This window comes from Pleurodeles waltl, chromosome 8, assembly GCF_031143425.1.
Source record: "Pleurodeles waltl isolate 20211129_DDA chromosome 8, aPleWal1.hap1.20221129, whole genome shotgun sequence".
Lineage (NCBI taxonomy): Eukaryota > Metazoa > Chordata > Amphibia > Caudata > Salamandridae > Pleurodeles > Pleurodeles waltl.
This window is the reverse complement of record NC_090447.1, coordinates 1,427,321,588-1,427,333,641: the sequence shown is the minus strand read 5'-3', so window position 1 is coordinate 1,427,333,641 and position 12,054 is coordinate 1,427,321,588.

Here is a 12,054-nt window from a genome sequence, read left to right as displayed (position 1 = left end):
GACGAACCACGAAGTCAGGCCGGGTCGCGGTTGGGGCAAGCCGGCTAGAATTTCCGCGTCGGGTCGGTCACTTTATGGAGCTTTTTTTCAAAAATTCTCCAATCTTTTCCAAACTTCTGGGGCTTCACCCAGATGTTCTTTTAAGGTTCTTTTGGGGTCCACAGCTCACCCCAAGGGTCCAGAAGTTCTGTGATGGTCCTTGGGAAGTGCGGACTTCAACTCCCAGAATGCACCTGGCGCAAACTCCTTTTTGGCCACTGGACAGTGGTCAGCTGGTCACTTTTTCAGGAGTTGGTGCAGGGGACTCTGGATAGCAATTTTTCACCTGTAGCAAACAGGGAGTCCCTCCTTGAACCAGTGGAAGCCAGGCAAAGTCCTTCTTGTGGTGAAGCCCAAGTGTGCAGCTGGTGCAGTCTTTCTGAGTGCAGGGTCCAGGTGCAGGCCAGGGGTCCAGCAGGGTAGTCCTTCTTCTCCTTGTAGTTCCTTCTTCTTGAAATTTGGTGGGGATCTGAGGTGTGGGTGCAGGTATGCCAGTTATATCCTTGCTCCTGGGTGAAAAGCAGGGGGGCCCTGGTTCTCCAATCAGGGACAGGGTCGTCCCCCTGTGATGACCACTTCCTGGGAAGTGTGGCAAAAATCCATCCCAGAAGGCAACAGTCTCTAAAAATCCAAAATGGATGAATCTGATTTTTGGAGGAGAGATCTGGCTGAGCCCACCCACTGGTGTGGCTAAAAATCATAAACACACCCCTCTCCTGCCCTCTCCTAATCTAATCAAGGGGGCACCTAGCTGTCTGGGGTTGCAGGATGTGGGGGTGTTGCTGGGTGCTCCAGATGTCCTTCTCTGCCTTTGAAGACCAGTTTGGCAGCCCTCCCCCTTCCTGCCTCACCATCTGCTGAGGGGAGATTCTCTCCCCCAAGCACATTCCTTTGTGTGAAGCCAGGCCACTTCACACCTCATTAAAGTAGCCTGGCAGAAGCTGCTGCAGGCTGGCCAATCAGAGCACAGCAGCAAAAACAATGCAGAGCTGAAATTGGCAACTTTTTAGGTAAAGTCTAAACTTTTTACCTGAACTGGTTATATTAAATCCAACAACTGGAAGTTGTGGGATTTATTATAACAATCAATTTGATACCAAATTCTTGGTATGTAACATTTAAGGAGACTTTAAAGTTTAAAATAAAGTCTGCCCATTCTAGCCTATGAAGGCCATTTACTTCAATGAGGGAAAAACGAATTTTGCTGTTTTTACCTCACCAGGGCTTATAAATCTATTTTTATAAAGTCCCTGCTTATAGTTACATGGCACCCAGCCCTAGGGGCACATAGGGCACACCTTAGGGGTGACTTATATGTAAAAATAAGGTAGTTTAAGACTTTGGAAGTACCTTTAATTCCAAAGTCGAATTTGCATATAACTTTAATTTAAAAGCAGCCAGCAAGGCAGGCTTGCTTTTAAAATGACACTGGGCACCTCAGCAATGCACCTAGGTGTGCACCACCTATGCTGTGGTCCCTAAACCTACATGCCCTACCATATACTAGGGACTTATAGGTAGGTTAACTTAGCCAATTATAATTAGCCTAATTTGCATATCCATTTTACACAGAGCACTGGCCCTGGGACTGGTAAGCAGTACCCAGGGCACAGCCAAGAGTCAGTAACCACCAGTACCTATCCAGAAAGAGTGGGGGTGATCAGGCAAAAAAAAGGACTTTCCTACATGCCCCTTGTCTTTCTCTACATGTTTTCCTTCCAAATGTAAGAGAGTGTGTAAAAAAGACGTCTATTTGAGAAATGCCCTGTAATTCACATGCTAGTATCGGCACCCCTGAATTCAGAGATGTGCAAATAACCACTGCTCCTCAACACCTTATCTTGTGCCCATTTTGGAAATACAAAGGTTTTCTTGATAGCTATTTTTCACTCTTTATATTTCAGCAAATGAATTGCTGTATACCCGGTATAGAATGAAAACCCACTGCAGGGTGCAGCTCATTTATTGGCTCTGGGTACCTAGGGTCCTTCATGAACCTACAAGCCCTATATATCCCCACCACCAGAAGAGTCCAGCAGACGTAACGGTATATTGCTTTAAAAAATCTGACATTGCAGGAAAAAGTTACAGAGTAAAACATAGAGAAAAATTGCTGTTTTTTTCACCTAAATTTCAATATCTGTTTTTCAGTTGTTATTTTCTGTAGGAAACCCTTGTAGGATCTACACAAATTACCCCTTGCTGAATTCCGAATTTTGCCTACTTTTCAGAAATGTTTAGGTTCCTGGGATCCAGCATTGGGTTCACACCCATTTCTGTCACTGACTGGAACGAGGCTGAAATCACATAAAATCATAAAAATGGGGTTTGTCGCAGTAAAATGCCAAATTTGTGTTGAAAAATTGGGTTTTCTGATTCAAGTCTGCCTGTTCCTGAACGCTGGGAAGCTGGTTATTTTAGCACCGCAAACCCTTTGTTGATGCCATTTTCAGGGAAAAAACCACAAGCCTTCTTCTGCAGCCACTTTTTCCCATTTTTCGCAAAAAACGAACATTTCACTGTATTTTGGCAAATTTCTTGGCCTCCTTCAGGGGAACCCACAAAGTCTGGGTACCTCTAGAATCCCTAGGATGTTGGAAAAAATGGACACAAATTTGGCTTGGCTAGCTTATGTGGACAAAAAGTTATGAGGGCCTAAGAGCGAACTGCCCCAAATAGCCAAAAAAAGGCCTGGCACAGGAGGGGGAAAAGGCCTGGCAGCGAAGGGGTTAAGGAAAACGGGCTGCATTACAAAAAAAAAAAAAAACTGCTCTATTAAAAAGCAGTCACAGACATGGTGGTCTGCTGTCCGCAGCAGGCCACAATCCCTGTGAATGCCGCCACTTGAAAGGGGGTCGCAAATTGCGACCCACCTCATTAATATTAATGAGGTGGGCCTTTGCGACCCCCTTGCGAGTCGCAGATGGTGTCAGGGACACCATCCTACATTCCAATTTGCGACTCTGACTCGCAATGTGCAAGTCGCAAATTGGAATCTACCCACATCTGGCCCTAAGCTCCTTAGGCTAACATTAGAATATTTTCCATAAGCATAGCTATTGCTGGGAAGAAAGGAGCTAAATGTGTCTTGAAAGATTGGCAATGATAAATCCAACCACTTGCCATTGTTGGAATTATCATAACTGATAGAGAAAAGAAGTTATAAGTCTTTCTTTTGTGTAAGCCAAATTCCAGCCTGCTAGTGTCCTCTTCTGATTGGTCAGCCTTAACAGAATTAGCCAGGCTGCTTTGATGAGGTGATAAGTGTCCTGCACTGAGCAGGGGTTATCTCATGAGGGGGAGGTCTGCAGAGGCCAGGCCGGGAACGGGGCTGGGTAAACTAAATTGGGCTTCAAAGGAAGCAGGACAGAAAGGAATGACAGTCAGGCCTGCCCTTTCACCCTGTACCCCACAGAAAAACAGCAGGCACAGGAAAGGAATTCGCAGATGCCTAGAGGGGGAGTGTTAATGGAAATGAGCCACTCCATTAGGTTGGTTTAATCAGGTCTTGCTCCTCTGGAGGTAAATCATCCATCTTAGATTCTAAAGTGCAGTGCTTTATCGTACAAGAAAATGCCACACTTTGGAGGAAGATGCCATGCTTTTGGGTGGCACGCTGCATCTCATTGGACAGGGGTGTCCCCTGTCTGTCCCCAAAGATGACTGAATAAATATGGCTGAGATGCATTGCAACTCAGATCTGTTGCCTGAAACCACAAGAAGAAGATGGACTGCTCTGCTGAAACTGGTCTCCAACCCAAAGGACTGCTCTCAGAAGGACTACACTTGATGCACACTGGAACAACTGCCCCAAGGGCGTTGCCTTGCTTAAAAAAAAGGACTCAGGAGTGGACTCCCTGAAAGCAACAGGTTAACAGGATTTGCGAGCACCAACTGTCACAAAAGTCCCCAACTTGGAGTGCATCCAGTGGACTTTTAAGGATTTGGCCAGGTGCATTCCGGGAATTGTAGTCCTAAAATTCAAATGGCCATCTCAGTGCTGCTAGACCCTTAGATTTATGTTTTTGACACTTTGAACCCTCAAGAGGAACTTAAGGAAGAAGTTCCAGACGTTTGGAAAAGTTGGGAGCAACTTATGGGAAAAGCTCCACAGAGGGAAGGACTCGCCATTGTGAGTGAAGCCGACTACCTTCAGCCGCGTGCTGGCCAGGTTTTCATGTTCGTTCCGCTGAAAGCACTGGAGCTCCAGACATTCAGGATTTGACCGGGGCCTCGCAGAAAAGCAGGCCAACAACGTTGCATCTAAATCAGCTTGCTGAAGAGGACCGCGCAATGCTGAGAAAGAGAAGCTCCAGAAAAGTTCAGACGTACAAAGGTACATTTTGACCGAGGCCTCTCGCTTAGTGTATCCGACTAGGGCTACATCGCGGTCGGCCTCAAACTTTGACTTTGTCCTAGTCAAGCATGATCTGATGTCCCCGGTTGGTGCAATAGATTTCTAAGCACTAGAATGCACATTTTTCTATTTAATATTTAACAATTCATAACTCCAGTTCCCTATATTGGATTCTGGTCTTTTTGGTGTAATTTTTACTATGGGATTTGTTTTGAGAACTTGACTGGACCTAAGATTGTCTTGGGGGCATTATTTCTAAGGGTAGGTTTGTACGTACCTCTACTAATAACCAGCCTCCAACATCGTTGGTGTTCAGCAATGTGGATGTGGACTTGTGTTTGAATTACACTATACAATAAAGTGAGTGAAGATGAGTAAAAATCCACTAAAATGACTTAGAACAAAACTTCTAATTTTGGACTTTTTAAAATTTGGATTAAAACTGATTTTTAATCCATTCTTTTGATTTTTCCAAATGTGTTCTAATTATGGTTGGTATAGTTTGTGTGACCCACAATGAGGGATAGATCATGGAGCTAGATCTGGCTAAACAGAACAAACTCTCAGCGGCTGAGCTGAGGGTTCAGTGTAGGTCCCGGGGCTGCCTAATAGCAACAAGATCAGGAAGGCAGAGTTGATTAGGTCCCTTAAGGCCTGTACACAGACAGCTCTAGAAAAGGAAGGGAAAGGTCACCTCTCCAGCCACCCCCAAGAGGTGGATGATGACACCTCGTCTATTTCTTCTGTTGCTGTTTTCACACTTCCAGCTAATGGGGGGAGAGGAGTTTCTTCCACAGAGGACCCAGCTAGGGCCCTCTGAAGGCAAGAGCTTCAGGCTCAGTTAGCTTCCATAGCTTTTGGAAGCAAAGACGTTGGACCTAGAGGCGAAGAATGGGCAAGGGAGGAAAAGAAAAAAAATGGTGGCAGCAACAATGAAGAAGGTAATGAGATCAACAAGGGTGGTGGGTCCACTACTAGGCTTCCAAAGGGAATAATTCCCATGTACACTCTGGAGGATAATATTGACAGATGGTTGACTGCTTTTGAGAGGGCGCTTGAGATGAAGGAGGTCCACTCTAAGTACTGGGGTTCACTCCTGTGGGAGCTGATTCCAATAGCTAGGAAGGATATGCTCCTGAACCTACAGGGAGATAAAGCAAAATTTTGCTTCCACATGAAGCAATGTTTAGTCAGTCTAACTCCGGAGAAGTACAGGGTGAAGTTGAAGAATATCCAGTAGATGTCTCAGTGAAGGCACTAGAGGGCTGGCTTAAAGGTAACCAAGTGAGTGCTTATGAGGGGCTGTGTAACTTAGGGCCAGATGTAGGTAGCATTTTGCATGGCGCAAACTGCGAATATCGCATTTTTCGCCATGCAAAATGCGCATCGCGATGCTCATTCCCATTTTGCGAGTCGGTACCGACTCGCAAAATGGGAATGCGACTCGCAAATAGGAAGGGGTGTCCCCTTCCTATTTGCGACTCACACCGCAATGCTAAATTGCTTTGTGACCGCGAACGCGGTCGCAAAGCAATTCGCAGTTACCACCAGTGTCACACTGGTGGTAACCCATTCGCAAAAGGGAAGGGGTCCCTATGGGACCCCTTCCCCTTTGTGAATGTTGCCAGAAATGATTTTCAGAGCAGGCAGTGGTCCAATGGACCACTGCCTACTCTGAAAAAAAGAAACCAAATGGTTTTGTTATTTTTTTTTGTATTGCATCTCGTTTTCCTTTAAAGAAAACAGGCTGAAATACAAAAAAAAAAACTGCTTTATTTAAAAAGCAGTCACAGACATGGAAGTCTGCTGTCTCCAGCAGGCCACCATCCCTGTGAGTGCAGGGAATCGCTATGGGGTCACAAAATGCGACCCACCTCATTATTTATTAATGAGGTGGGTCTTTGCGACCCCATAGCGATTCGCAGATGGTGTCTGAGACACCATTCTCCATTCGATTTTGCGACTCAGAAATTGCGAGTCGCACCGACTCGCAATTTCCGATTCGCAAAATCAGACATTGCTACATCTGGCCCTTAATTCTTAATGAGCACATCTTGACTCATTGTGTACAAGAGAAGTTACACCAGAATCTGGTGGACTCAATGATGTCTGGTCCCAGGAAACAGGAAGAGACAGCAGATGAATGGGTGAGAAGCCGTGTTTCTAATCGATACCAGGGAGTTGACAAAAAGGAAGGAGGACAGGTCTCCTCCCAGGGGAAATAAAGTCAAAAATACAAAGAGTCCTCACAAGGCCCACAAAAACCTGCACAAGAGGGTGGGACCCCGAGTCATGCCACTTTCAAGAAGAAGGGTTATTTGAAGAAGAACTTTGATCTTACACAGGCAGGAAAGTTTTGCGATTTGATGAAAGCAGGCCAGTGTTTTGACTGTTATCAGCTAGGACACCTGAGAGGAGATGCTATTTGCACAAAGAAGCACTCCCACTGGTGGGCTGTGCACAAGGATTGCAGGTGTAGGTGTGGGGGTGGAGGCTGTCCGAGAGATGGGGAAGGAATTAACAGAAGCAACCTTTAGTGTCCCTGGGGGGGGTGGAAATTGCAACCCTGCTGCCCCCCCTTGCCTCCCAGCATGGAGTGATACAGGAATAAGCCTAAATCAATAGAACTGAGGTTGAGGCTCTGAGAGATACAGGAGCCAGTGTGACTATGGTCACAGAGAAACAGATTTCCCCAGAGCAGACAGCAGAACCAAACTCCATACCATGGCAATGGTAAGTGTGGAATGGGGAGGTGTGATGGGCCCTTAAAAGGTAGTTGTGTCTCCTGCACTCCCTGTGGATTGTCTACCGGGAAATTATCTTCAAGCTTCCGAGTTGTCAGGGGTGGAGAGAATTTTCCATGCAAGGATGCTGGATCTCCCTGAGTGGGTATGTGCTATGACCAGGTCACAGGCTGCTCAGCAGGGAAAGGCTGGACACTTGGACTCTGGAATAGTAGTCTAAGCATCCAATGACAAGAGAAAGGGCTCTGGGCCTGGTGAGCCAACCCAGAGAACTCCAGAGGTGCAGGAGGACTATGACCCTGAGGGGACGATCTGACCTCTGAGGGTGGAATTCCTCCCTGCAAGATCTGTCCATCTTGGCTGAATTGACAAGAGCTGGTGGGCCCACCAGAGAGGAGTTTTGTGAGGGGCAGAGAGTGTGCACTCGAGACCCTGAAGCAGACTGCCTAGAGGCAAGAAGAGGGTGATGTTAGTGGATCCCATAAAGTTTACTGGATGAGGGAGTCATGTACAATGAGGCCAGAGACCCAGAGAGGGAGCCACTAGGAGGCTGGTGGCACCACAAAGTATAGAGAATTCCTCCTCACTTTGAGCCATGACATCCCCCTGGCAGGTCATTTGGGTCAGAAAAAGACTTGGCATAGGTTGGTTAACCATTTCTATTGGCCCAACATGTCTGCCAAAATGAAGGAGGTCTGTAGCTCCTGTTCAACCTGTCATGCACTACTGTGTTGCCTACTGTCATTCTTAAAGGTAGTCCTGCCTGGCAGACTGCCTTTAAAAAGTAAAGCACATGCAAATTCGACTTTGGAATGAAAGGTGCTTTCAAAGTGATGATCTACATTATTTTTACATATGTCACCTCTAAGGTCTCTGTAGGTGGTCCATGGGTGCCATGTAACTATAAGCAGATACATTATTAAAGATGTTTTATCTGCCCGGGTGAGGGAAAAACTGCACCTTTTATTTTTCCTCATTGTAGATACTTAGCTCCATAGGCTAACATGATAATATTTTCCATAACTGTAGGTATTGCTATGAAGGAGCTAAATGGGTCATGAAAGGACTCAAAAGATTAGTAATGAGAAATCCAACAACTTGCCACTGTTAAAATTATCGCAACTGATACAGAAAAGAAGGTATAAGACTTTATTTTATGTACGCCAAACTCCAGGATGCTAGTGGCCTCTCCTGGTTGGTCAGCCTTAGCAGGATTAGCCATTCTGCTTTGATGAGGTGATAAGTGGCGTGTACTAAGCAGAGGTTATCTGATAGGGCAACATCTGCAGCTGCAGCGGCCAGTCCAGGAAGGGGGCTGAGTAAATCAAACTGGGCTTCAAAAGGAGCAGGACAGAAAGGAATGCTAGCCAGGCCTGACCTCTCACCCTGTACCCCACAGAAAGATAGCAGGCCCAGAAAAAGAATTTACAGATGTCCAGAGGGGGAGTGTTAATGGAAATGTGCCACTTCAGTAGGTTGGTTTAACTAGGTCTTGCTCCTCTGGAGGAAAATGGTCCATCATGGATTTTAAAGTGCAGTGCTCCATGAGACAAAAAAATGTCACAGTTTGGAAGAAGCTCACCTGCTTTTGGGTGGCACCCTGCATCACATTGATTGATGATTGAATAAATATAGCTGACCTACATTACAACTCAGATCTGCTGCCTGAAACCACAAAAAGAATATGGACTGCTCTGCTGGAACCCTGGTCTGCAACTCAAAGGACTGCGCTCTGAAGGACTGCGCCTGTTGCACACTGGAACAACAGTCCTAAGGACTTTGCCTTGCTTCAAAAAGGACTCAGGAGTGGACTCCCTGAAAGCAACAGGTTACAGAGCTTGCCTACATCAGCTGTCACAAACGTCCCTAGCATGGAGTGCGTCCAGTGGACTTTTGAGGATTTGGTCAGCTGCATTGTGGGAACTGCAGTCCTAAACTTCCAAGGACCAACTCAGTGCTGCTAGACCATTGGATGGACGGACTCGCCGTTGTGAGTCAAGCCAACTACCTTCAACCGTGATCCAGCCAGGATTTCAGGTTCGTCCCGCTAAATTCTCCTGCGCTCCAGACTTCCAGGATTTGACTGTGGCCTCGCAGAAAAGCAGTCTGATGATCTTGCATGAAAATTGGATTGCTGTAGAGGACCGCACGACATCAAGAGAGAAAAGCTCCAGAAAAGTTTCTTAGTGCTAAGGTAAAATTTTGACCGAGGCCTCCCGCTCAGTGTATCCAAGCGGTGAAGCACAACCAGATGTCCCCAGTTGGTGCTATTGATTTTTAAGCACTCTAACTCTGGTTCCCTATCATGGGTTTTGGTCATTTTGGTGTAATTTTAAGGATAAAAATATGTACTATTTTAATAAATTGGTGTGTGATTTTTATTGCATGTTGTGTCATATTTACTGTATTGGTATATTTAAATGCTTTACATACCTGTCTCCTAAATTAAGCCTGCCTGCTTGGTGCCAAGCTACCAGGGATTGTACCAGGGGCTAATGTATTGAGACCTTGACTGACCTAACATTGTCTTAGGGACATTATTACTAGTGGTAGGTGTGTACATACCTCTACTAATAACGAGCCTCCAACAGTTAGGTAAGCTGCTCATTAAAACATTTCATTAAAAAATCCACATGAATGCCCTAGAAACCTAGGCTCTAACAACTGTGGAGGGGTTACAGAAATGTAAAATAAACTTGGAGGGCCGTCAATAGAACTAGTGTTTATAGTATATAAAGCTATGATTGTGTAATGATGTCACCTTCCATTGTTCCTTGGGACATGTTTTCCCTAGAATCTGGAATGTGATGATGTGGTGCTGAGGTCAAGAACAGAATGTGAGGTCGGGGAAGGAGAGCGGAGAGAAGGGAGGTTGGATCAGAGGCTGTGCTGAAGGTGTTGTGATTTCTTGAATCTCAATAAAGAAAAAACCTGTGATAAAAGAATGGACCTTTAAAGGAATAATCTTTACATTGGCGACGAGGGGCTGAAGATTACGAGCAACCTGTGCAGGAGACAGGCTAAGGACACCTTCACTACTGGATTTAAACTGATCTACTTGAACCGGAAGGTAACACTCCCTTTGGGCTGATACAAATACTGAACTTCCAGTTGTATATGACTTATGACTTTTAAGAAACTGTGCTTTTGGATATGAATAGCGCGTTTACTGCGCATGAAACCGTAATTGACTTTCAATTCCTCAACGGTACTTCGTGACGTGCGCTTCACACACGCTGCCTATGACCGTGTTGGTGAGTGCGGCATCACGTGTATACACGCGACCCCCCTATGAGAAAGTTGAACTCGAATCCAAGTGAATTGCACACGCTTCCATTAACGCGCTGCATAAAGCAAGTTGAACTTGTAAGAATACATTTATAAAAGAAACTTACCGGATGCTCTGAACGATCCTCACGATCCTTCACGATCCGGACGCAAGGGCAATAAAGGACACCGAGGAAGGACTACATTTAAAGCTACAGCCGACAGGAAATGTACTTCTCATTCCCTAAAGGGAAGCAAAGGCAATAAAAGAGACTGAGGAAGGACTATACCATAAGAGATGACAGACCAGGATTACATTTAAAGCTGCAGTAGAGAAAAGAAAAATAAATAAATAAATAAATAAAGAAAGAAATGATAAGTAATTAAATTAATTTTCAGTCTACAAAACAAAAAAAGAAAGAAAAAAAAAGGAAGAAAGGATATGGGAGACCAAAGTATATCTGCACCTCCACCGTTCCTGGCAACTCCTGGAGATCTGCCTATTCCCTGGAAGCAGTGGAAGAAAATTTTTAATACTTATATGTTGGCGATAGGTAGTGACCGGTATGCCCCCCCCGAGACGACAAGCTATCCTGTTGCATCATCTTGGCATTGAGGGCAGAAGAATATACGAGAACCTACCCGAGGTATCTCTGGGAATGGGGGATGGCCAACCTACTAATGTCTTTGACATGTCTGTACAAACACTGGACGCACAATTCACAACAAAAACTAATCTTGTATTGCAACGCCACAAGTTTTTTTCAAGAATACAACGAAAAGATGAAGATATTGCGTCATATGTGGCAAGTTTGAGAGGTCTTGCGTTATCTTGTGAGTTTCCTCAATTATTAGATTCCCTGACAAGGGACCAAATTGTGAAGTGTGCACATGATAAGAGGATACGGGAAAAATGACTAGTGAAAGATGCGAATCTGGAGGAAGCTATACAAATTGCTAAAAGGATGGAGCACGCGGCTGTGTGGTTACAAGAGATGGAAGAAGTTCCTAAGGAGACAGAACAAGGAATTACAGCTGAAATCAGAAAGAAAGAAGACCCACGAATTAAAGTGGAGTGGAGCAAGCCGACTAAGAATTCTGAAGCAATGAAAGTAAATAGTGAGGAGAAACGTAGAACACAGGAATGGAGAGTAATAAAATGCTACCGTTGTGACGCCCCTGGGCACATAGCCTCCAGTAGAGCATGTGCTGCTAGAAATGCTATTTGCCGTAATTGTGGTAAGAGGGGACATTTGGCCAAAGTTTGTAGATTCAAACCCAATGCAGGAAGCAAGTCCTTCCAGGAAATTCAAGATGTATTTGAGACCATGGAGGACATAATTTTGACTGTCCACGAGGTATTGATTTCTCGCGACTGTGAAGGAGCACCAGTTCAAGTGGTCAAAAGGGAAAGTACAGACGTACTAGAGAAGCCTCATGCCCAAGTAATGTTAGACAATGTATGGGTCAGGCTTCTAGTGGATTCGGGAAGTTTGTTTACTCTCATATCTAGAGAAGCATATGATTCTGAATGGACGGACCCAGCAGATGAGAACTTGTCAGTCCCTGACATAAAAGCTGTGGGAAGAGAATTGATATTGTCGGAATGCACTGGATGTCGATCTCTTTCAAAGGAAGGATCATTCA